This window comes from Poecilia reticulata, chromosome 3 (assembly GCF_904066995.2).
Source record: "Poecilia reticulata chromosome 3, P_reticulata-male-v2, whole genome shotgun sequence".
Lineage (NCBI taxonomy): Eukaryota > Metazoa > Chordata > Actinopteri > Cyprinodontiformes > Poeciliidae > Poecilia > Poecilia reticulata.
The window spans coordinates 35,496,566-35,523,028 of NC_088832.1; the positions used below are offsets into that span (position 1 = coordinate 35,496,566).

Genomic DNA, 26,463 nt, shown 5'->3' on the forward strand with positions numbered 1-26,463 from the left:
GCAGGGAGTCCTCTTGGCGCCTCTGCTGATCTTTGGCAGCGTCGCCGGCAGACGCTGCAGTGGGTTGAGGGAAGCGGGAGTGAATCCTCTTGGTCCGCCCGCTGATCTTCGGCTCCGCCGCGCAGAGAAGCTGCGGCGGAGCTCAGAGTCAAGTTGGAAACTGCAGCGATGCTGAGGACTTTGGTGCCGCTTCAGGACCGACTTGTTCTGGGGAAAACCTTCACCTGAGAGGAGCCGCCGCCCGCCGCTGTCAGACCCAACTTTGTTCTGGACCGAACTCGCTGCAGGTAAGCTGGAGAAGCAGAACCAGGAGCTTGTTTTGTTGTTTTTACGCGATTTGGACTCATGTTGGAAGCAAACCGGGACCAGAACCAGCAGAGTGGAGGCACTTTTAACTTAAGATGATATTTTTTGTTATATACACACACACACACACACACACACACACACACACACACACACACACACACACACACACACACACACACACACAAAGCTTTATTTCTGTTTGTAGCGCTTAAATCAATTAATAATCTTGTAGCAGAGAAATGAATGAATGAAACTAAAATGCGGTTATTAAAAGTTTGACACATTTCCAGTTTATTGAACGTCCTGCAGCGGTTTGCTCAGAGCGCTCCTATCGGTCCGGTCCGGTCCGGTCCGGTCCGGTCCGCGCTCATGTTCTGGTGTTTAAATCAAGCAGCAGGTCAGGCTGATCGCTGCTGCTGCCGCTTCCATCGATGCCCTGAAGCGGGCTCGGTTCCGCCGCCAGCAGGGGGCGCCGCACAGCAGCACGCAGGTCCCCGCCTGCAGGTGATCCCGCCGCCGCTCCCGTGTGCGGGTCTGATGGCCGCATCCAGTTAGCGGAGTAATTTAAGCTGCGGGCTGAGCGCCACTTAGCGCACTGCAGCCATGTGTCACCGAGACATTTGTCACAAATGTGGCCTTGCAATAAAAGTAATGCAGCTGCTGATGCTGCCTGAGCTCTTACTTTAATTAAATAGTTTTAAAGAGGAAGCGCAGCTGCAGCAGCTGCTGCTGCTGCTGCAGCTGCTGCTGCTGCTGCTGCTGCTGGGTCAACTGATCAGCTTCAAAAATCATCTCAACCTGCGGAGGTTCTGCAGGAATCTGGACCTTTAATTCACTGCGTGGTTCCTGTTGCCGTTGAATTACTGCAACAAGTAAATCAGGAAGTTATAAAGAAGTAAATTTCTGTCAAAAATTTTACATTAAATGAAAAAATCCTTGGAAATGAGTTTCAAAATCTGAACATTTTTCCACTTTGTAGGCTTGTTTTTTTTTTTTTTCAAATATTTTTAGATTAATCTAAAAAATTTTTTTAGGTTTTTCCTGCATGTTTTTTACTTTTGGAGCTCAGAAATTATCTTGTTCAGATTAACCTAAACATGTAAGTAATTTCAGACTCAGACATTTACGGGGGGTTTCTAGAAAATTTCTGAGATGAATCTAAAATATTGTGTCTCTTTCTCGCACACTTTACGCATGAACTCAGAAATTTCCACGTTTTATTATTGAAAATTTCTGCCATTAATCTAAAACTGTCTCAGATTTTTCTGGCAAATTTTTGGATTTCTGAACTCAGAAATTTAGTTGTTTTTTTCTCAATCTTCTGAGATTAATCTCAAAGTTTCAGAGTTTTTTGACAGGATTTTCTGTCCATATTTAGCCGTTTTAAGGCTCCTCTGATCGGTTTGTTGAGATTTGATCTGGATTATCTCTCTCTGGTTTAAACTGTTTACATGTTTCGGTTGATGATAAATTGGTTAAATGTTTGTTTGGTTTTGCATGTCAGAGACTTGATTTGAAGTCTCACTGAGGTTTGCATTTTAAATCGTTTTTGTTTTGCGATGCTCCAGTAGATTCTCCACAGATTAAATTCAGCTTTGACTGAACCCTGAAAAGTCCAAATGGATTAAATGCATCAGAACTGTGAACTCTGTGTTTCCAGCCAATAACCGCTTCAAACACCAGCCTGAACTTTGATGCTCGTTTTCTGAATTTGTGGAAAAAATCAGATACAATTCAGTGTAAATTCAGCTTTGATGCTAATTTGCACCTCTAGGCATTTAAGGAACGAAGCAAAATTTTCATGATTGCTGGTTTTTCTGCTGATGCTGTTTTTTTCTCAAGCTATAAAACTGAGTTAAAATACAAACACTTGCTTATAATCTGTTTATTCCTTCATGTTATGCCGCATATTTATTGTTTTGTGGCTGAAAATGAATCGGATCGAGTCAGAATCAGAACCGGCAGGTAGAGTGCGGTTCCTCTGACCTGGTTTGAGCTGCAGAGAAACGTCTGCTCGCGTTTGAAGTGAAGAAGAAGAAATGATCGATTAAAGGAAGCCGAGGCGTTCTCTGATGTTTTCCAGAATCTCACCTGTAATGAACTGGGAGTCCGCCGCCGCCCCTCGTTAGCAGCTAGGGCTCACTTTCATCTCCGATCATCAGAACCGCGGCCCGGTTGGTTCTGGGTCGTAGTCTGAGAGCCGCACTGGGAGCCCCTGGTTCCTGTCTGCTGGACCTTTTCAAACTGGGAATCCTCCGGATCAATACGTGTGATCGGCTGATCAATCAGGGAATGTTTACCCAACTAACAAACCGACCCATGAAAACAACCAGAACCAGAACAAACCGGACTCACCTGCGACCCAGCAACATCTAAACCAAAATCCTGCTGCCATTTTGATTTTAGAGAGAAAATACTGACCTGATGAAATCTATGGAGGACTGACCCTGCCAAAACTGGCAATATTTGTCACGTTATTTACTTAATTAGGACATTTTTTCTTGATTTATCGCCAGTTTTGGCAGGATCAGTCTTCCATAAGAAGCAGATAGAAAAAATGGAAATAAGTAAATGGTTTGTAAAAGTAAATAATTCATCTGAAAAATGCTTATTTTGTCATTTTCAATGGTATTTAACTTTATCACTAAAATTTAATTTTACATTCTATTTCTTTGTTTATTGCTCATTTATTTATTGTCATTTTTCATATTCCGTATTCATGATTTTTTTTTTTACTTTCATTTGCTCTGTTTTCTCAGATCGACTGCAAACATTAAAAAAAAATTACAAAATTAATACAAGATAGGAAATAAATACTGAAATAAAATGTAACATGAAATGAAAAACTATATATTAAATACAGAATATGAAGAGATAAAAGGAAAATAATTTACAAAACACTAAGATTAGGAATAAAAATGAAAAATAAGTAATATATTAGTTATATTAATATGAATTTGTCACAAAGAATAAAATAAATTGAGAAAGTTCTTATTTTTTATTTTTTGGATGCAACATCGTTCTCAAGAATTACTTTCTTAAGCCATTTATTTATACACGTAATGATAGTTTTGGCAGGGTCAGTCCTCCGTACAAAGCAGGAAGGAAACGGGAAAATTTAGGAAGAATCCAGAAAAAAACATATTAATGGAAACGGCAACAAAAAAAACAAAAAAAATCACCTGAATAAAAGGAACAAAAGCAAACAGACAGAAGAGAAGCAGGAGAAAACCTGAAGAAACCAAACCAGGAAGAGAAACGTGATTATTGATGATTATTGATGAAGTGACGTCGTTATGGAACCAGAACAATCAATGTTTCCTCTTTGGCTTGATGCTAATATCAGACCAAAGTTTTCTGCTGTTTGTCTCGTTTTGGCTGATTAAGATGCAGGAAATGAAGCGGAAGCAGAAGTGGTTTGCGTTTGATGAATTATGGAGCGACTTCAGTCAGGACGGCGTTTTCTCAGGACGAAGCAGCAGCAAAGCGTGAGAGTCGGTGGAGGAGCATTAAGGCCAGCAGCCGGCGGCTGCCGCCGTCGCATTCAGGCTGCGACAAAGAAGAAAGAGGGAAGAAAAGCAACATGAAAGAGCTTTAAGTGCTTCTGCTGGGAGGGGCGAGAGAGAGTGGACCGTTATAAAACCTCCTGAGTTTATCCCTGCAGGCCATGAGGGACAGAAACAGGCGGGGGAGGGGTCGCGTCGGGGTTGTTTTGGACTGCTGAGGTCAATAAAGGAGGAAAAGATTCGGGAATTCCCTCCCATCCCGTTCTTGTCTCTAAATCCGACATTTATATGATTTTTAAACCACAAACATCCGATATTTAAACCGTTGATTCACAATATTTAACCCTTTGAGTTTCAAATCTCCACCTGGATGTTTTAATTGTATGAAGTTCTTTATATGTATATTTACTCACATCTATCCATAACAACCAGAACTTTCAGGATTGACTTCACTTCCTGCTGCGGCGGGAGTTAAACTCCCGTAATAACCCGATATCGGCTGCAAAGCTTTCAGAAACCTTTTTCACAAAGTGTCATCGAACTGCGGTGCAGCAAATTCGGTTCCATCGTCATCGACACACTCGGCCTAGAAGGTTAAACCACCAAAACCCGATATTTAAACAGCTGATTGGTGATATTTAAATCCCTCTTTTCCGATATTTAAACGTCTGATTCTTGATATTTATCTGATGTTTCAGGGCGATTCTGATCCTGATGAAGCGTCTGAGTTTGTCCGGCTCCTTCCTGGGTTTCCTGCAGGTTTTATCTCAGGAGGAACCGAGTCGCCTGGTTCTGATTAACGAGTTCGGCTCACAGTCCAGTTCATGATCCCTGGTTCCTCTGCCAGCATCAGTTCATCAAGTTTTTCCTCCACCATCGTTAATAACTCAGAGTCTGTGAGCAGGCGGAGCCGTGTGTGTGTGTGTGTGTGTGTGTGTGTGTGTGTGTGTGTGTGTGTGTGTGTGTGTGTGTAAAACACGGTATTAACTGTTAGGTTGAGGATTTTTAATGATTTTGATCTGATGAGTTCTATGATTTTCCTCTAAATTTCATAGAAATGTTTATAAAATGAAGTTTATTTCATTTTCATTGATAGCTGTGATGTTTGTTATGATCATAAACGGGGGAACGGGTTTAAAGTCGGACCAGTAGAAACCTGGATGTGACCCCACATCTCTGACCTTTAGCTAAGGTCAAAGGTCAGAGCAGGAAAGGCTAAAAAAAGCTCCACCAAAGCAACTTAAGGAAAGTTGAGCTGAATAAAAACCTGATCAGTGAGTTTAAGATGAAAATCTGCAGAATCGTTTCCTCCTGTCTGATCAAAGATGGCCGACGTCGCGCAGGTTCTGCCGGACCCGGAGCTTCGTCCAGCTCCTGCTGCGGTCGTGGAAACTTCTCTCAGTTCTGAGATTTGGATTAAACGCCGCGTGACGAAGAGCCTCCTCTTCCTCTTTTCCGGCAGGCAGCAGCTGCTCCTCCTTCGTGTTGCCTAGCAACCAGCTGGCGCTGCACAAACAAACTGGGGCGAGAATTAGGAGGCAAAGCGGAGGCCATGTTTACTCCGTCACTCTGAGATTCACATTTTTCTAAATGCTAAAAAACTTTTTTGGCAAATTTTACACCCAGTGAAGAAAAGTGGAAATTAATTTTCGCTCAATATTTGCAGAAAGTTGTTTCTAACTCTGAGTTATAATCCAAGTAAACAAACATGAGAATCTTTAGTTTTACTTTGTTTGTTTCCGTTTTTCATGTTTTCACTTCCTTCATGTGAATAATTTGGATTTTCCTTTACAAACCCTGTGATGCTACAAAGTATGGAAAGAAAAATCTTTATGCAAGTTTTTCTCACTTTTATTCAGTAATTATTACATTTATGAGAAAAAAACTAACATTTTTAGATTAATCTCAGAAATTTTTGAGAATTTTTTTTTCTTTTTTTAGCAAATCTAAAAGTAATTTTCAAGCAAATTTCTGACGTCGAAAACTCAAAAAATAGCTTTTTTTTTTTTTTGGATACAAATTTTTGACTTTATAAACATTTCCAAGTTTTTCTAGAAATTTTCTGAGATTAACCTAAAACATGTTCTATAAAAGTTTTGCCTTTTCATGAATGACTTGCTTTGTCTTTATTTTTTTTTTAGTTTTTATTCTTGCAGTTTTTTGACTTTAGAATAATTTCTGTGTTTTCGGGGTAAATGTACCCTAACCCTTTGTCTCTTTGGGCCCTAAAACGCCGTCGTTCTCTGGATGTTCTGGCCGTGTCAGTGCAGTTTGAACTGCTTTGATTGTCGGCCATGACAGTTCAGGTGAGCTGGAGGGGCGGGGCTTAGCGCAGGTGTGTTTATATTAAAGGAAAAACAATTTTGGTTTTGAAAAGCGGTTCTGTTTGGTGCCGACATGAAGAAGCTGCAATAATTCTAAAAATTAGGCCAAATTTTAAAAAAATATTAAAGTTTCTGCAGTGATCAGAAACTTCTTCACTCAGGTTGTTTTTTTTTATTATTTTTAAATCCTTTGAGCCACTGCAGCTGCTCCGTGTTTCAGCAAAGTGTTGACCTTCAGCTGACCTTCAGCTGACCTTCAGGCTGCTAATGAAGCGATGCTCTGATTGTGGCGCAGTAGAAACTCCATCTTTAAGTCTTTTTGTCAACATAATGAAATAAAAACATTTTTTTTTATTTTCATAGTTTTTCTGTTTGGTCAGTTTTTCTAAAGGGGATTAAAACTGAGGAAATAAAGTAGATGAATAATTTTATTTTTAGTAAGTCTGTTATTTATGTATGAAAGCTTCCTGGGGTCAAAGGTCAAAGCTGTTGCTATATTTACATGCTAACACCTGCAGACTCGGGTTTCTGCATGTCGCTGGCGGCTGTTCGTACCAAGACGCCGCCGCTCTCGCTCGCTGCTTCGTTTTCTGCTTGTCTCGTCTGTTTTGGACTTTCTGCAGATGGAAAGTCTCTGCAGCTCATTTTGTTCTGCAGCTTTTCAGAGTCCAAGGACAAACAGAGAAACGGTTTCCAGCAGGAAGTCTGTCATTTCTTCAGGCTGAAGCTTGAAGGTAATCTGCTCATCCTGTTAGCAACTCAAACCTAAAGCTGCACAACATCCAGGAAGTTTTTACTCCTTCATGGAGGAACATCCCTGATGATGATGATGATGATGATGATGATGATGATGATGATGATGAAGTCCAGGACTTTCACCAAAAGCAAATCTTACATTTAGGAGAAAGTCCAAACTATGGAGGGCTGCTGAAAATCAACAACAATCATTTTGGTTGTTTAGCATCTAATAAATTAGAAAACAAAAATATAGGGTTTCATTTTTTAATGTTGTATTTTCACCATGTTATTTATGTGTTTATAAATGTTTCAGTTTCTAGCTAAATATTTAGTTTATCCACTAAATATTTAGCTCATTTTGCCAGTTGGAATATTTAGCTACATCAGAGACAGGGCTACATATTTCAGCCAAGTAAATAAACTAAGTATTTAGCTCTGAGCTAGCTAAATAATGAGCTAGCTAAATAAACTATTTAGCTCTGAGCTAGCTAAATAATGAGCTAGCTAAATAAACTATTTAGCTCTGAGCTAGCTAAATAATGAGCTAGCTAAATAAACTATTTAGCTCGGAGCCAGCTAAATAAACTAAGTATTTAGCTCTGAGCTAGCTAAATAAACTAAGTATTTAGCTCTGAGCTAGCTAAATAAACTAAGTATTTAGCTCTGAGCTAGCTAAATAAACTAAGTATTTAGCTCTGAGCTAGCTAAATAAACTAACTATTTAGCTCTGAGCTAGCTAAATAATGAGCTAGCTAAATAAACTATTTAGCTCTGAGCTAGCTAAATAATGAGCTAGCTAAATAAACTATTTAGCTCGGAGCCAGCTAAATAAACTAAGTATTTAGCTCTGAGCTAGCTAAATTAAGTATTTAGCTCTGAGCTAGCTAAATAAACTACATATTTTTCCGGCGCTGAATGTTTGGGAACCTGAAACTTGTTGGGTTTAAAGTCTGAAACCAGGAAAATCTCCTGAAACCTCCAGAGGCGGCAGGATCGAGGCGTTGCGAAGCGAGCCGCCCGTATTCAGGTTGGCTCTGTTTCCGGTCGGTGGGATTTCTTCTGCCTGAGGCTGATTTCCTCTGTGGGGACAAATCCAGTCCTCTCACCCGGACCCCCAGGAGATTCTGTCAGCGAACCAGACGGCCGTACCGGATCGGTTCTGACTGATCGTTTGTCTGAACCGGCTGGTCGGCTCCTCTAATCAGCCGCCATTTTGGCCGTGGAGACGCAAAACTCCAAATGAAGTTTAAGGCTAACTGTGTGCTAACGGTTTCTAATGTTTGGGTGACTGTGTTGCTGCTCAGTGTTTGGAGCAAATGAAGGAAACGTTTCTGATCCCATAAACAGTTTCTGATGGAAGTTTTTTTTCATTTTTGCTCTACAGTCACTTAAATGTTGGAAACATTTCATCTCATTTCGTCCATTCTGTTGGTTTCCTGCCTCTTTTTACTTAAAGCGACAGTATTTTATTTTTTTCAAGCACAAAGTGCCATTTTATAGCAAAATGCAGGAATTGTTACCTTTAGTTGTTATAAAATGCTATTTATGTCAAATATGACTTAATATAAATTTGACTTTGTAATTTAGCGCCTTGAAATTGGGCCTATGTCTCTTTAAGAAGCTCCTGCTCTTCCTGAAGCCCCGCCTTCAGGAAATCACCCAAACATGGCTCCTCTATTAACCCTCTAACGACCGGAGTTGCTCTGAGCAGCAGCTCCTATAATGAGCTCGGCTGTTTGCTAGTAGCTGCTAGCTAGTCTAGAGGAGCTGAGTGGGGAGGAGCTGCGCCTCAGAGGCGGGGCTAGGTCCACTCAGGTGTTTTGCTCAGCTGAATGGTTGCCATGGAGATTAAAAGATTTATCAAACATGAAAGAATCAAAGCAACGGTCCAGGGAAAAACTTCATAACTTGATGGAAAGATAAAAAAAAAGTTAATTTTACATAAATCTCTCCCTTTAACACACTGAAACTTTTATCCTTTTAAATTTAAAAATGTAAGTAAAGAAGCAGTTTATTAAAAAACGTTTCTCCCGTTAATACTGTGATAATTTATGTGTTTCTGGAACAACGACTGTCGCTTCCTGCAGCGTCTCTGACAGAACCAGGATTTGATCATCGTGATGCAGAAAGCGCGTCCTGCGTTTCGCTGACCCGACCCGGATCGCGCGCCTCCGGATTCCCACATACCTGCACATCTGCAGGGTCTCCGTCGGATCAATAATTAGCCGGTTGATCTAAATGACAGGCGCAGCGCTCCGTGTGTGACTTCTTACAAATAGTGCTGATATGTGTTCCTGCGTGCGCCGGGTCGACCCGGGGTAGCCGCGCTGCCGACGCGCAGCCTCCCGGTTTAACCGGCGGTCGATGAGCGCAGAGGAGCCTCTGATTAAAGAACCCATCAATATCTGCAGATTAGAAGAAGACACGCAGAATCAACACCTGAAAACCTCTCTGAGTGTTTTTACAGCCAAATGAGGGTTTTTCTGTTCAATCACCAGCTGATTAGTTGGATCAGCGGCTGAAGGGAAAAACATGGAAGCTGCAGTTTTCTAGAATAAAGATCTGCAGTAGATCACAAACAAAGATGAGAACATGCAATAAAACAACAATAATAATAATTAATGATTAGGACCTGGACTTTAGCGTGTTAATTTTGATTAATTGATGACATACATATTGTTAAAAACTGAAATAAACACACTTTTTCTTTTTCTTGACATAGAAAAGTCCCGAGCTGGAACCTTTGTGTTTGTGTGTTTCTGGTACGTCCACAAATTTGATGCACAACCTCTACCAACAGTGACGGAGAAGCCGCTTCTCTGGGCTCAGTGGGTTTTAATTGAGAAGGACGTCGCTGCAGCAAACAGGAAGGGGCGGGACGGACCGCTGTCGGTCTCATACCTTATTTTAAATGGGACCATTGCACTCCGGAAGTGAAGGGGGCGCTATTTCCTATACTTCCGTTTTTATTTTCGTTTGAAATCTGTGATATATTTTCACCTTTAGGAAGGAGTTTAACTCTCAGAATGTATTTGAACTTATTTCTTTATTTACTTCAGCGCAGCTCACAGTTTTTAATACATTCTGTAGCTTTCGGTGAACTTCTAAATCTGCTCCTTAGTCGCATCTTTTCGGGCTCGCTACTGCCTCTAGTGGCGTGGGGGAGGTAGCACAACTAATCTAATGACATTACCAAATCAGAATACCACCAAGTCTTTATTACTTATTATTAATTGTGGAATTACTGGAACAGTAAAAGATAGATTCCCTCACAAAAGAACATATATTTTCATTTTCTTAAGGAAGTAGAGCTAATTAAATGACATAAACAAGAACTGAAAGTGATTCCAGTTTCACTTGACTTGTTGAACTGAGGCAAATTTAAAATTCCTCGTCGTTCCTGGACAGTCGGCTCAGCTTTGCTGAAAACACTGGTTATATTTCTAAGAGCCGTTCTCAGAGACTCTACCTTTTAAGAAGACCAATCAATCAATCATATCTTTATTCCAGACACAAAAAAGGTTCATAGAAAAAAGCTAAAAACAAGCAAAATAAAATAAAAATAAACATGACATGATATTATTCACCGAGTCACAAATAAATGACTCCAATGTTTCCATAATCTTGAAGAGAATCTCACAGCACTAAAAGCAGGAATTACTAAAATTACAATTATATTATTGCATGACACAGATAATCTGCACATAGATGTGAACAGCACGGCTCCGTCTCTGCTTGGAGCCTCCTGCCATCATTGTTGGACACATGAAGTTTCTGCAGATACTTTGTATCGTCGCCTCAGACGTGTAATAATGTGATTCATGAATATGATTTATCATTTTAGAGTCAAAGGAAAATTTCCTCATTGATAAATAGTTTCATCTTATTTTTTCATATAAGACTCTTCAACAAAACGTCTCTCAATAAAACACATGGCACTGTAAAAACAAAAATGTGAATTTTTGCTTATATCTGTTTAACAACCTGGGTTGTTATTGTTCTGTACCTAATTCATTTGTTTATTGACTTTTGCTCATTTAAATTTCTTACGTATTCACTGCAAATGGTATTTTTATTATAGTTAATCATGTTTCATGTCTCCTTATGTCTTTTGTTCCTCCTATAATTGATGGAGATATATAGAAATTATTTATAATGTATAAAACTATTGTTATTTAATTAGCTCTACATCCTTAAGAAAATTAGAAAAAAATGTTGTTTTGTCAGATAATTTATCTTTTACTGTTCCAGTAATGCCGAAATTAATAGTAAATAATAAAGACTTGGTGGTATTCTGATTTAGGAATGTCATTATATTAGTTGTGCTACCTCCCCCACGCCACTAGAGGCAGTAGCAACCCCTAAAAGATGTGACTAGGAGCAGATATAGAAGTAAACCGAAAGCTACAGAATGTATTAAAAACTCTGAGCTGCGCTGAAGTAAATGAAAGACAGAAGTTCAAATACATCCTGAGAGTTAAAATCCTTCCTAAAGGTGAAAATATATCAGATTTTTAAAGAAAATACAAACGGAAGTATAGGAAATGGCGCCCCCTTCACTTCCGGAGTGCAATGGTCCCATTTCCAAATAAGGTAAGAGACCGACAGCGGTCCGTCCCGCCCCTTCCTGTTTGCTGCAGCTTGTTTTAATTTCTGAACGATCTGATTGGATGCTGCTAAACGCTACTGCTGTGTTCAGGTTGTGCTAAAAGCAGTTAGCCTATCAGCAAAGCAGCGCTAGCCTGAAATAGCATCTCACTGCTAACATGTAGCAGCTAATGTCCGCGTTCTCAGTCCACGTTTCTCCAGGAGTGATCGATCAGTCACCGATTTTTCTGGTTGATAAATTATTGCTATAAACGATAATATTGTTGTTTTGAGACTCTTTGAGTTATGAAACTGTCCTTCACCAGACTGAAGACTTTAGCATCCGGTTTTTGGCAGAAAGAGAAAAATAATAAATCATGCCAATGGAAATAGCTGAGTTTGTTTTATTGATTTATTGCTTATTGATCAGCGGTTCCTAAAACGCTGGATCTGAAGGCTGAAGTGACGGATTAAAAACCATAAATCTTAATTTATTCAATGATTTGTGATCAGAAAATGTTTTTGATTGAAAATATTGCAGGCTGTTAATATAAAAGCCGTTTTTCTGCAGCCTTGCTGTGAAACATGATGTCTAAATTTAGACTCGGTCAGATCAGATCCTGCGCCGGTCCGGCCCGGTCTGCGGGAATCGGCAGTAAATCGGGTCGGATTCCCGCCTGATTGCAGCTGATCGATGCAGACGATCGGCTCTGGCGGCGTCAGTCGTGAATCACGCTGACGTCACAGCTGGCGCGGCTTGCGTCACGCCTGCTCCGGCTGACGCCGCCTCGTCTCTGGGCGCCGGTTCCGGTCGGAATAATAATGAAAGGCAGCAGAACCTGCGTTGAGTCGGATTTCACCAGGTGGAGTCAGCTGTGTGAGCCGTGGCGCCGCTTTGTTGTGAAGATCCGCAGGTTCTGGTCCGGTTCGGGTCGGGTTCAGTTTCTGCAGAGAAGACGGTCGTTAGGAGAATTTATGATGTCGGAAAAGACCCAATATGAGAATAAATGTGTAATTTTATCAAGTTTGTTTTTATAGTTCAGCAACAAAACGGCTCAAAGTTTCACGTCATGAAAACAAAGTTGTAGAAACACAAACTGTCAGGAAGCTTCATCACATCAGAGGTCAAACCGGCTGCTTCCGGCTGGAGTGGTCAGTGTTTCAGCTGCTTTCTGGACCCAGATGTGTTCCAGTGGTACATAGAAGCTGAATGAGGCTTCTCCACGTCTGGTTCTGGATGCAGAACCAGAACCAGCAGGTTGATCCAACAGCATTTTCATAAACTACCAACTGGATTTAAAGTCTATTCTCTGAAATCTAGGCGGTGTAGAACCGGGTGGTGTTCTGGACCAGCAGGGTTCTGGACCAGCAGGGTTCTGGACCAGCAGGGTTCTGGACCAGCAGGTTCTGGACCAGCAGGTTCTGGACCAGCAGGTTCTGGACCAGCAGCAGGGTTGTGGACCAGCAGGTTGTGGACCAGCAGCAGGGTTGTGGACCAGCAGGTTGTGGACCAGCAGGTTCTGGACCAGCAGGTTATGGACCAGCAGGTTCTGGACCAGCAGCAGGTTCTGGACCAGCAGCAGGGTTCTGGAACAGCAGCAGGGTTCTGGACCAGCAGGTTCTGGACCAGTGGACCAGCAGGTTCTGGACCAGCAGCAGGGTTCTGGACCAGCAGGTTCTGGACCAGCAGGGTCTGGACCAGCAGCAGGGTTCTGGACCAGCAGGTTCTGGACCAGCAGCAGGGTTCTGGACCAGCAGGTTCTGGACCAGCAGCAGGGTTCTGGACCAGCAGGTTCTGGACCAGCAGCAGGGTTCTGGACCAGCAGGTTCTGGACCAGCAGGTTATGGACCAGCAGGTTCTGGACCAGCAGCAGGTTCTGGACCAGCAGGGTTCTGGAACAGCAGCAGGGTTCTGGACCAGCAGGTTCTGGACCAGCAGGTTCTGGACCAGCAGCAGGGTTCTGGACCAGCAGGTTCTGGACCAGCAGGGTCTGGACCAGCAGCAGGGTTCTGGACCAGCAGGTTCTGGACCAGCAGCAGGGTTCTGGACCAGCAGGTTCTGGACCAGCAGCAGGGTTCTGGACCAGCAGGTTCTGGACCAGCAGCAGGGTTCTGGACCAGCAGGGTCTGGACCAGCAGCAGGGTTCTGGACCAGCAGGTTCTGGACCAGCAGGGTCTGGACCAGCAGCAGGGTTCTGGACCAGCAGGTTCTGGACCAGCAGCAGGGTTCTGGACCAGCAGCAGGGTTCTGGACCAGCAGCAGGGTTCTGGACCAGCAGCAGGTTCAGGACCAGCAGGTTCTGGACCAGCAGGTTCTGGACCAGCAGGTTCTGGACCAGCAGGTTCTGGACCAGCAGGTTCTGGACCAGCAGCAGGGTCTGGACCAGCAGGTTCTGGACCAGCGGGTTCTGGGCCGGCAGGGTTCTGGACCAGCAGGTTCTGGACCAGCAGGTTCTGGACCAGCAGGTTCTGGACCAGCAGGTTCTGGACCAGCAGCAGGTTCTGGACCAGCAGCAGGGTTCTGGAACAGCAGCAGGGTTCTGGACCAGCAGGTTCTGGACCAGCAGCAGGGTTCTGGACCAGCAGGTTCTGGACCAGCAGGGTCTGGACCAGCAGCAGGGTTCTGGACCAGCAGGTTCTGGACCAGCAGCAGGGTTCTGGACCAGCAGGTTCTGGACCAGCAGCAGGGTTCTGGACCAGCAGGTTCTGGACCAGCAGCAGGGTTCTGGACCAGCAGGTTCTGGACCAGCAGGGTCTGGACCAGCAGCAGGGTTCTGGACCAGCAGGTTCTGGACCAGCAGGGTCTGGACCAGCAGCAAGTTCTGGACCAGCAGCAGGGTTCTGGACCAGCAGCAGGGTTCTGGACCAGCAGGTTCTGGACCAGCAGCAGGGTTCTGGACCAGCAGCAGGGTTCTGGACCAGCAGCAGGTTCTGGACCAGCAGGGTTCTGGACCAGCAGCAGGGTTCTGGACCAGCAGCAGGGTTCTGGACCAGCAGGGTTCTGGACCAGCAGCAGGGTTCTGGACCAGCAGGTTCTGGACCAGCAGCAGGGTTCTGGACCAGCAGGTTCTGGACCAGCAGCAGGGTTCTGGACCAGCAGGTTCTGGACCAGCAGCAGGGTTCTGGACCAGCAGGTTCTGGACCAGCAGGGTCTGGACCAGCAGCAGGGTTCTGGACCAGCAGGGTCTGGACCAGCAGGGTCTGGACCAGCAGCAAGTTCTGGACCAGCAGCAGGGTTCTGGACCAGCAGCAGGGTTCTGGACCAGCAGGTTCTGGACCAGCAGCAGGGTTCTGGACCAGCAGCAGGTTCAGGACCAGCAGGTTCTGGACCAGCAGCAGGGTTCTGGACCAGCAGCAGGTTCTGGACCAGCAGCAGGGTTCTGGACCAGCAGGGTCTGGACCAGCAGCAGGTTCTGGGTCGTTGGTTCGTCTCTCTGACCTGCTGCAGGAATCAAAGTTTCTCTGGTCTCAGACTTTCGTCCTCTGGTTCTGAAATGTTCTGCAGCTGATAGAAGGTCCACTGAGGAACCGGCTTCATGTGGCTCTGGAGGTCAGAGGTCAGCCTGATCTCTGGTTTCCAGCTGAGAGAACTGAAGCTGTGTGTTAATCTAGATCTGTAACTCTAGATCATTCCTCTTTAGGGTCAAAGATAATTTCAGTTTTTGTTCAGTTGAAGAAAATTATGACACAAATCAAAAATGTGATAATATGGAAATTAAGTTGTAATAAAATAAAAACAATCATGAAAATGAGTCACAATATTATGAGAAAAATTTATAATTATGCAAATAAAATGTCAAATCAGGAAAAAACGTCAGAATACGACGAAGAGTCAGATTTCTGGAAGGCCGCTTTGTTGTGAAGATCTGATGGTTCTGACCCGGTTCTGATTAATTGGTTCAGTCGCTGCTCTCATTATGCGGAGCGTCTGATCGATCGTGTTCCAGTTTATTAATTAACTCTGCGAGGGGCCGTGAGGTTTTACAGTGCGCGGCATCGAGCCGGCCGGCCGGCGGGTCGGCTGCTCCTGAAGCGGGTCGGCTGCCGAAGCGGGTCGGCTGCTGCCGAAGCGGGTCGGCTGCCGAAGCGGGTGGGCTGCCGAAGCGGGTCGGCTGCCGAAGCGGGTCGGCTGCTGCCGAAGCGGGTCGGCTGCCGAAGCGGGTCGGCTGCTGCCGAAGCTGGTCGGCTGCCGAAGCGGGTCGGCTGCTGCTGAAGCGGGTCGGCTGCCGAAGCGGGTCGGCTGCTGCTGAAGCGGGTCGGCTGCCGAAGCGGGTCGGCTGCCGAAGCGGGTCGGCTGCTGCTGAAGCGGGTCGGCTCCTGAAGCGGGTCGGCTGCCGAAGCGGGTCGGCTGCTGCCGAAGCTGGTCGGCTGCCGAAGCGGGTCGGCTGCTGGGTCGGCTGCTGAAGCGGGTCGGCTGCCGAAGCGGGTCGGCTGCCGAAGCGGGTCGGCTGCCGAAGCGGGTCGGCTGCCGAAGCTGGTCGGCTGCTGCCGAAGCTGGTCGGCTGCCGAAGCGGGTCGGCTGCTGCTGAAGCGGGTCGGCTCCTGAAGCGGGTCGGCTCCTGAAGCGGGTCGGCTGCCGAAGCGGGTCGGCTGCTGCTGAAGCGGGTCGGCTCCTGAAGCGGGTCGGCTCCTGAAGCGGGTCGGCTGCCGAAGCGGGTCGGCTGCTGCTGAAGCGGGTCGGCTGCTGCCGAAGCGGGTCGGCTGCTGCTGAAGCGGGTCGGCTCCTGAAGCGGGTCGGCTGCCGAAGCGGGTCGGCTGCTGCTGAAGCGGGTCGGCTGCTGAAGCGGGTCGGCTGCTGAAGCGGGTCGGCTGCTGCCGAAGCTGGTCGGCTGCCGAAGCTGGTCGGCTGCTGGGTCGGCTCCTGAAGCGGGTCGGCTGCCGAAGCGGGTCGGCTGCTGCCGAAGCTGGTCGGCTGCCGAAGCGGGTCGGCTGCCGAAGCTGGTCGGCTGCTGGGTCGGCTCCTGAAGCGGGTCGGCTGCTGCCGAAGCTGGTCGGCTGCCGAAGCGGGTCGGCTGCTGGGTCGGCTGCTGAAGCGGGTCGGCTGCTGCTGAAGCGGGTCGGCTCCTGAAGCGGGTCGGCTGCTCCTGAAGCGGGTCGGCTGCTCTGGTCGGAGGGAATCTGACGGTGGCAGGAAGTGCGGTTGGCGCCGGCTGTTGGCAGCAGCTCCAACTCAACCCAAAGCAGCGTAAATAATCAGAAACTTCTCCTAACAATCCCAGTAATTGCTCCAACCTGTGAAGCTCCTCCAGAGCTTCCAGCCGCTTCCCTCCTGCAGCTGCACTTTGTCTTCCTAATTTCCGTGCAGCGCTCCTGCTGAGTCCGATCGCCTGACATTTAATAAAACAAGCCGCTGAAAGCTGCAAAAGCGTGGGGCTTTCTTACTTCAGTCCTAGAGAACAGGCGCTAATCACGCCACATTGTGTCGGCGCACAAAGTGCACGTCAGGTTTTGTTCGTTTGAGTGTTAATTCAGGTCCTGGAGTTCGGATTGGGCTCAGAAAACCTCATTTAGTGTTGGAAACGGCAGAAAGCAGGAATAAAAACACCAGATGCGTCTGGGTGATAATAAAGGAAGGTGTGACCAGAGGGAGGATATTAAAGGTCTCAGAGACAGGCCATGAATTCATAATGCAACACAAACTTCTTCCTCCTCCAACAGGAAGAGAGCAGAACAAATATTTTACTGAAGATAGTTTTCTAATAATGATCAGGTCCGGATCGCCGCAGGGATCAGGGAAATGTTTCCACTCTGAAGCACAAAGCAACCGGAACGCCGTCTTGCTTTTATAGAGAAACATGAACCAAACAAAACAGCCAAAATCACTGAAATTCAACATATTCATCATTTTTCCAGCAGTTGGATCTGAACAAAATGCTTCACAAGTTCAATGCAAACATCTTTAAAAGTGTTAAAAAGGCAATAAGAGCATCTGTAACATAAACTGGATTAAAATAAACGTCTTTTTATTTAAAAGCGTCCAGTTTCTGTTTGGATTTAAAGTTTAACCGGTCTGACAGCCGGGAGTTCCTGGTGATTTCACCAGATAAAAATCTCACAAAAATAAAAACGAAAAGCATAAAAACAGATTGTTTCTGTTTCAGAGAGAAACATCAAACTGCACCCGAACGTGAGAATCAGAAAATCCCGTCCAGGTTGGATGGAAACGGAAAACTTCAGGCGCAGGTTGAGGCACAGGCGCAGGTTGAGGCGCAGGCATTATCTGGCTGAATGAGGCGTTTGGAGCTCCGCCATGCACTGGATAAAACCAGGCAGCTTCATTAAACCATGTAGCTTCATTAAACCACGTAGCTTCATTAAACCACTTAGCTTCATTAAACCACGCAGCTTTAAACCACGTAGCTTCATTAAACCGCTTAGCTTCATTAAACCACGTAGCTTCATTAAACCACGTAGCTTCATTAAACCACGTAGCTTCATTAAACCACGTAGCTTCATTAAACCACGTAGCTTCATTAAACCACGCAGCTTTAAACCACGTAGCTTCATTAAACCGCTTAGCTTCATTAAACCACGCAGCTTCATTAAACCACGTAGCTTCATTAAACCGCGTAGCTTCATTAAACCACGTAGCTTCATTAAACCACGTAGCTTTAAACCACGTAGCTTCATTAAACCACGTAGCTTCATTAAACCACGTAGCTTCATTAAACCACGTAGCTTCATTAAACCACGTAGCTTCATTAAACCACGTAGCTTCATTAAACCGCGTAGCTTCATTAAACCACGCAGCATTAAACCACGTAGCTTCATAAAACCGCGTAGCTTCATAAAACCGCTTAGCTTCATTAAACCACGTAGCTTCATTAAACCGCGTAGCTTCATTAAACCACGTAGCTTCATTAAACCACGTAGCTTTAAACCACGTAGCTTCATTAAACCACGCAGCTTTAAACCACGTAGCTTCATTAAACCACGTAGCTTCATTAAACCACGTAGCTTCATTAAACCACGTAGCTTTAAACCACGTAGCTTCATAAAACCACGTAGCTTCATTAAACCACGCAGCTTCATTAAACCACGCAGCTTCATTAAACCACGCAGCTTCATTAAACCGCGTAGCTTCATTAAACCACGTAGCTTCATTAAACCACGTAGCTTCATTAAACCGCGTAGCTTCATTAAACCACGCAGCATTAAACCACGTAGCTTCATAAAACCGCGTAGCTTCATAAAACCGCTTAGCTTCATTAAACCACGTAGCTTCATTAAACCGCGTAGCTTCATTAAACCACGTAGCTTCATTAAACCACGTAGCTTCATTAAACCACGTAGCTTCATTAAACCACGTAGCTTCATAAAACCACGTAGCTTCATTAAACCACGTAGCTTCATTAAACCAGGTAGCTTCATTAAACCACGTAGCTTCATTAAACCACGTAGCTTCATTAAACCACGTAGCTTCATTAAACCACGCAGCTTTAAACCACGTAGCTTCATTAAACCACGTAGCTTCATAAAACCACGTAGCTTCATAAAACCACGTAGCTTCATTAAACCACGTAGCTTCATTAAACCACGTAGCTTCATTAAACCACGTAGCTTCATTAAACCACGCAGCTTTAAACCACGTAGCTTCATAAAACCACGTAGCTTCATAAAACCACGTAGCTTCATAAAACCACGTAGCTTCATTAAACCACGTAGCTTCATTAAACCACGTAGCTTCATTAAACCACGTAGCTTCATTAAACCATGTAGCTTCATTAAACCACGTAGCTTCATAAAACCACGTAGCTTCATAAAACCACGTAGCTTCATTAAACCACGTAGCTTCATAAAACCACGTAGCTTCATTAAACCACGTAGCTTCATTAAACCACGTAGCTTCATTAAACCACGTAGCTTCTTTAAACCAGGCAGCTTTAAACCACGTAGCTTCATAAAACCACGTAGCTTCATAAAACCACGTAGCTTCATTAAACCACGTAGCTTCATTAAACCACGTAGCTTTAAACCAGGCAGCTTCATAAAACCACGTAGCTTCATTAAACCACGTAGCTTCATTAAACCACGTAGCTTTAAACCACGCAGCTTCATAAAACCACGTAGCTTCATAAAACCACGTAGCTTCATAAAACCACGTAGCTTCATAAAACCACGTAGCTTCATTAAACCACGTAGCTTCATTAAACCACGTAGCTTCATTAAACCACGTAGCTTCATAAAACCAGGCAGCTTTAAACCAGGCAGCTTCATAAAACCATGTAGCTTCATTAAACCACGTAGCTTCATTAAACCACGTAGCTTCATAAAACCACGTAGCTTCATTAAACCACGTAGCTTCATTAAACCACGTAGCTTCATTAAACCACGTAGCTTCTTTAAACCAGGCAGCTTTAAACCACGCAGCTTTAAACCACGTAGCTTCATTAAACCACGCAGCTTCATTAAACCACGTAGCTTCATTAAACCACGTAGCTTCATTAAACCACGTAGCTTCATTAAACCACGTAGCTTCATTAAACCACGTAGCTTCATAAAACCACGTAGCTTCATTAAACCACGTAGCTTCATTAAACCACGTAGCTTTAAACCAGGTAGCTTTAAACCACGTAGCTTCATTAAACCACGTAGCTTCATTAAACCGCGTAGCTTCATTAAACCACGCAGCTTCATTAAACCGCGTAGCTTCATTAAACCACGTAGCTTCATTAAACCACGTAGCTTTAAACCAGGTAGCTTCATTAAACCACGCAGCTTTAAACCACGTAGCTTCATTAAACCATGTAGCTTCAAGAAACCAGGTAGCTTCATTAAACCACGGAGCTTCATTAAACCAGGTAGCTTCATAAAACCACGTAGCTTCATTTCGTCTCCATGAAAACGGAAGCACTCGAGCCGCTGCTCCTTGCAGATGTTTTCCAAGTGGAGCGTGAATGATGGCCGAGTTCTCCGGCAGCTGCTGGTTTGTTGGGGAGGTTTTCCTGCCGGCGAACATTCAGCCGGCCGCGGCTCTGTGCTGCGGCCATTTGTGGGATTGGCTCTGCTGTTGTGTAACATGTTTACATGGAGATGGATGCTTTTCAGCCGGGAAGAACTGCTTCCTCAGCGCTCTGCTTTGGAGCGTGTTCCTCCTAAAAAGCCTTTCACTGCTTTGTCCCTGACTCCAGCAGAGGAGCCTTTGTTTCCTTCACTGTACATTAGCCTGAATGACTCCAGGCCGCTTCCTCCCCCAGGGAAGACCGCACTGTTGTGTCTGGAGACGGAGCAGAAACTGAACATTTGATTAAAGGCAAATAAAACATTTCCTGACATGAAGCTTCACAAATGGAGGCGGAATTTAAACACAGTCTGCTGCTGCCTTTTCCTGCCTTTCATCCAGGTTTCTGCAGCAGAAGTGTTTGAAACCTCGTTGCAGATGCTGAATCGAACCGTCAGCGGAGGACTTGATGGTTTTCAGGAGGTTTTCCTCCTGAGGGTCCGGCAGACGCTCCGATCGGAACCAAAACTTCAACATTTCTTCCCTTTCAGCTGCTCTGAGTCAAACCAACCAATGTGAACAGAGGCCGCTCCAAAAACAGGAAGTGGACTACAGAGCAGGGCATTCTGGGTAAATCCAACCAAAGCTAACGTGTTAGCCTAGCGCTAGCAGCAGAAATGGCTCCTGGTCTTTAGCCTAAAGAGAAATCCTCCAACCGCTAAAATCCTCCATCTTGTTTCCATCTGGTGAAGAAGGAAGTTGCTCTCAGCGTCTTCAGAGGTTTTTGTGTCGTTTCCTTCAGTGGTTGTTGGTGCAGCGCCCCCACAGGCCAGGAGGGGAACAGGTTGGTTTGACTCAGAGCAGCTGGAGGTGGAGCAGATGATGGAGTTTTTACCTCTGATCAAACCAAGTCTAATTTGAAAACGGCTCTCTGTATTATTTTCTTTATTTTCTGTCTTGTATTTAGTTTATTGACTTTAAATATTTAAATGCAAAAACAAAACCTGGACGAATCGGAGGGTAAATGCTGCATCATGTCGGGTAATAAAGCCTGATGCCTAGTCATCCTGCAGACTATCGGCTTCCTGATGCCGTCCTGCCCGGTTCCGGTCCATTCCGACCCGGTTCCAGGTTCTGATGCAGGGCGCGTTCAGGCTGCAGCAGAGCATCGTTCTGCAGGTTTCGACTCCAGACAAGTAAAATAAGCCTCCAGTTGCATCATCTGCTGTAAATCTGTTGTTTTCCCGCCAGGATTATTCCCTCCTCCTGTTTGTTTTGGTTTTCTTCGAGTATTTTAGGTTTTTCCGGCTCTGCTGCATCCCGGTTGTGACGTCTGGCTTCTTGTTTCCTCCTGCAGGAGTCGACTGAGCTTCTCCTTAAAGCCTCGCAGCTCATTACAGATTCAGCAGCGGATCGGAGAAAGTTCTCATTTCGGACTTTATTTGGCCTGTGGAGATTTCTTGGCTGTTGTGTGGCCTGCTTAGCAAGTTTAATAAGAGCTAATATTTGAAAACCATTTGCAGTGAGATGCAAGGAGCCCTGGATCAATAAAGGCAGCGTGTCTTAAAGATAGAGGGGACTGAAGGAATCCATTTATCGAGCCGCTCCACGGCGTCGATAGCATCCTTCCATCCTCAGCTCCTCCGTCCAGAGGCGGCCATTGATCAGCTGGATGAAGAGTGAACAGCCGGATTAGGGTGATTTCACAGCTTGGTGCGCTGCCAGGGCGACAGCAGCCCTTAAAGGCACAGCGCAGGAAAAGGTCAGCGCGTTCAGACACCATCAGGGGGACTGGTGGGAGTGATGGGACTGGTTGGACTGGAGGGACTGGTGGGACTGGAGGGACTGGTTGGACTGATGGGACTGGTTGGACTGATGGGACTGATGGGACTGGAGGGACTGGAGGGACTGGTTGGACTGATGGGACTGGAGGGACTGATGGGACTGATGGGACTGGTTGGACTGGAGGGACTGGTTGGACTGATGGGACTGATGGGACTGGTTGGACTGGAGGGACTGGTTGGACTGATGGGACTGGAGGGACTGATGGGACTGATGGGACTGGTTGGACTGGAGGGACTGGTTGGACTGGAGGGACTGGTTGGACTGGTGAATTTATCAAAGTTATCATAAAACTAATTAAACCAAAATTAGAGCATTTTTGTTAACTGGAATGAATAAAGTAGTAACCAGCTTGAACACTTAATAAACTATTAACTGCTTGTATCTAAACAGTCGGATTGTTCTTGAACGTCACGTCGCTGCTGTGCAGTTAAATGCTGATAAACAGGAAAATCTGAGGATTTGTGATGGTAGAGCTGATTAACAACCAGCATCTTGTTGTCATGGAGACCGGATCTTCTCTTGTCTTTCCTGTTTTGAAGAGCGGCTAATAGAAGCGGGACGTCGCGTCGTGTAAGCAGGAAGACGTCGTTCACTAATTAAACTTTCTGGTTTCAGTCTCGGATCGGAAACGTTTTGGCCGTATTGAGAGACGATCCGTTTCTGTCTGGTGAACTGAAGACGATCCGTTTCTCTCCGGTGAACTGAAGACGATCCGTTTCTCTCCGGTGAACTGAAGACGATCCGTTTCTTTCCGGTGAACTGAAGACGATCCGTTTCTTTCCGGTGAACTGAAGACGATCCGTTTCTTTCCGGTGAACTGAAGACGATCCGTTTCTCTCCGGTGAACTGAAGACGATCCGTTTCTCTCCGGTGAACTGAAGACGATCCGTTTCTCTCCGGTGAACTGAAGACGATCCGTTTCTCTCCGGTGAACTGAAGACGATCCGTTTCTCTCCGGTGAACTGAAGACGATCCGTTTCTCTCCGGTGAACTGAAGACGATCCGTTTCTCTCCGGTGAACTGAAGACGATCCGTTTCTTTCCGGTGAACTGAAGACGATCCGTTTCTTTCCGGTGAACTGAAGACGATCCGTTTCTCTCCGGTGAACTGAAGACGATCCGTTTCTCTCCGGTGAACTGAAGACGATCCGTTTCTCTCCGGTGAACTGAAGACGATCCGTTTCTCTCCGGTGAACTGAAGACGATCCGTTTCTCTCCGGTGAACTGAAGACGATCCGTTTCTCTCCGGTGAACTGAAGACGATCCGTTTCTCTCCGGTGAACTGAAGACGATCCGTTTCTCTCCGGTGAACTGAAGACGATCCGTTTCTTTCCGGTGAACTGAAGACGATCCGTTTCTCTCCGGTGAACTGAAGACGATCCGTTTCTCTCCGGTGAACTGAAGACGATCCGTTTCTTTCTGGTGAACTGAAGACGATCCGTTTCTCACCGGTGAACTGAAGACGATCCGTTTCTTTCCGGTGAACTGAAGACGATCCGTTTCTTTCCGGTGAACTGAAGACGATCCGTTTCTTTCCGGTGAATTGAAGACGATCCGTTTCTTTCCGGTGAACTGAAGACGATCCGTTTCTTTCCGGTGAACTGAAGACGATCCGTTTCTTTCCGGTGAACTGAAGACGATCCGTTTCTCTCCGGTGAACTGAAGACGATCCGTTTCTCTCCGGTGAACTGAAGACGATCCGTTTCTCTCCGGTGAACTGAAGACGATCCGTTTCTTTCCGGTGAACTGAAGACGATCCGTTTCTTTCCGGTGAACTGAAGACGATCCGTTTCTCTCCGGTGAACTGAAGACGATCCGTTTCTCTCCGGTGAACTGAAGACGATCCGTTTCTTTCCGGTGAACTGAAGACGATCCGTTTCTTTCCGGTGAACTGAAGACGATCCGTTTCTCTCCGGTGAACTGAAGACGATCCGTTTCTTTCCGGTGAACTGAAGACGATCCGTTTCTTTCCGGTGAACTGAAGACGATCCGTTTCTCTCCGGTGAACTGAAGACGATCCGTTTCTCTCCGGTGAACTGAAGACGATCCGTTTCTCTCCGGTGAACTGAAGACGATCCGTTTCTCTCCGGTGAACTGAAGACGATCCGTTTCTTTCCGGTGAACTGAAGACGATCCGTTTCTTTCTGGTGAACTGAAGACGATCCGTTTCTCACCGGTGAACTGAAGACGATCCGTTTCTTTCCGGTGAACTGAAGACGATCCGTTTCTTTCCGGTGAATTGAAGACGATCCGTTTCTTTCCGGTGAACTGAAGACGATCCGTTTCTTTCCGGTGAACTGAAGACGATCCGTTTCTTTCCGGTGAACTGAAGACGATCCGTTTCTTTCCGGTGAACTGAAGACGATCCGTTTCTTTCCGGTGAACTGAAGACGATCCGTTTCTTTCCGGTGAACTGAAGACGATCCGTTTCTTTCCGGTGAACTGAAGACGATCCGTTTCTTTCCGGTGAACTGAAGACGATCCGTTTCTCTCCGGTGAACTGAAGACGATCCGTTTCTCTCCGGTGAACTGAAGACGATCCGTTTCTCTCCGGTGAACTGAAGACGATCCGTTTCTTTCCGGTGAACTGAAGACGATCCGTTTCTTTCCGGTGAACTGAAGACGATCCGTTTCTTTCCGGTGAACTGAAGACGATCCGTTTCTTTCCGGTGAACTGAAGACGATCCGTTTCTCTCCGGTGAACTGAAGACGATCCGTTTCTCTCCGGTGAACTGAAGACGATCCGTTTCTCTCCGGTGAACTGAAGACGATCCGTTTCTTTCTGGTGAACTGAAGACGATCCGTTTCTCACCGGTGAACTGAAGACGATCCGTTTCTTTCCGGTGAACTGAAGACGATCCGTTTCTCTCCGGTGAACTGAAGACGATCCGTTTCTTTCCGGTGAACTGAAGACGATCCGTTTCTCTCCGGTGAACTGAGGAAGTTAGATTTTTCTCCAACAGGAAGTGGAGTGGTGGTTTGGTTGGCGCGTCTCAACAGGAGCAGGACGTCCAGGAGGGAAACGGAGCGTCTCTGCCTGGACACGCTGCAGGATGATGGACTCGTTTCCTGACAGCCGACTGCTGCTGCTGCTGCTCTCTTGTTTCTATCTGCAGCTTGAAACTGGTGGAAAATGAAAAACAAACCTCCCAGGAAAGTCGTGGACTCTGGGATTATTCATGCAGAGGCGAGAAGAAGGACCCAGAAAAACAGAGAATCTGCTGAAGAAGACCTTTGATGGAAATCACAGTTTGTGGTGCAGCAGAGAGGATGAAGAAAGTTCCTGAACAAAACAGAGAAATATTTTTTTAAATGAATAAAGACAACCAGAAACTTTCTGTTAAAATATCAAATAATCTGCAGATTAATCAGTTATTGATTTCTGTCAGCTGGACGCCATGTTGGATGTTCTGCTTTGTTGGTTTTATCCAGATTTTATTTTTGTTAAATATTAAATTAATTTGTAATAAACTGAATGAGACATTCAGGCCCATTTTAATGGATGGATGAATAAATTATATGACATCAGTGACTGATTAATGTGTTCACGGTCAGAAGTTCTGGTCCGTTCCTCCGAACCGGACTTCGTTTTCCTGAAGCCTCTGCACTGCAAAACATCAAATTAATCCGGGTGTTTTTTAAATCTAGTTTCAGATGTCTTAGTTTATTTTCGTAAAGGCAATTCAGCAACAAATAGAAACTCAATTTAAGGCAGAAATTCTTTAAAAGGTTTCAGTTCCTCTAACAGATTGTTTCATTTTTAACTGGACATTTTTCCATGTTTTAAGTTAAATAATCTTCCAGTTTTCATCAATATTAAGGAATTATTGACGTAAAACAAGCTCCAGTTTTTCGTTACTTTTAGGTTAATTTTGTCTCATTTCAGGTCCTCTCAGACATTTACACTTAAAAACTAAAAAACTTGGTCCTATTTAGTGTTTTTGCAGTGTGGGGCTGCAGACCCGTTTGGACCTGAGCTTTAACGTCCTGACTGATGTTTGGCTTCGATCATCTCCTCATGATTCCATCTGTGTAACGAAGCGCACCGGTTCCTCCTGCAGCCCCACAGCATGATGCTGCCAGCACCGTGCTTCAGATTGGGTGGTGATGGTCAGGACATGTCTCCACAAATTACCTATAATCTCTTTTTCATACAAAGTATAAAGAAACTGAAAGTACAACTAAGAAAAACTTAATATTTAATAACTGCTAAC

General features: G+C 45.3%; 1 protein-coding gene across 2 annotated transcripts in view; it reads left to right on the forward strand.

Moving 5' to 3' along the window:
• Window positions 1-26,463, forward strand: part of LOC103460131 (multiple epidermal growth factor-like domains protein 11) — a 114,993-nt gene that overhangs the window by 1,018 nt on the left and 87,512 nt on the right. For both annotated transcript variants that reach the window (XM_081605650.1, XM_081605652.1), the window contains exon 2: window positions 5-287. The gene's annotated coding sequence lies outside the window, so the exon portion shown is untranslated. The remainder of the gene's footprint in view (window positions 1-4; window positions 288-26,463) is intronic.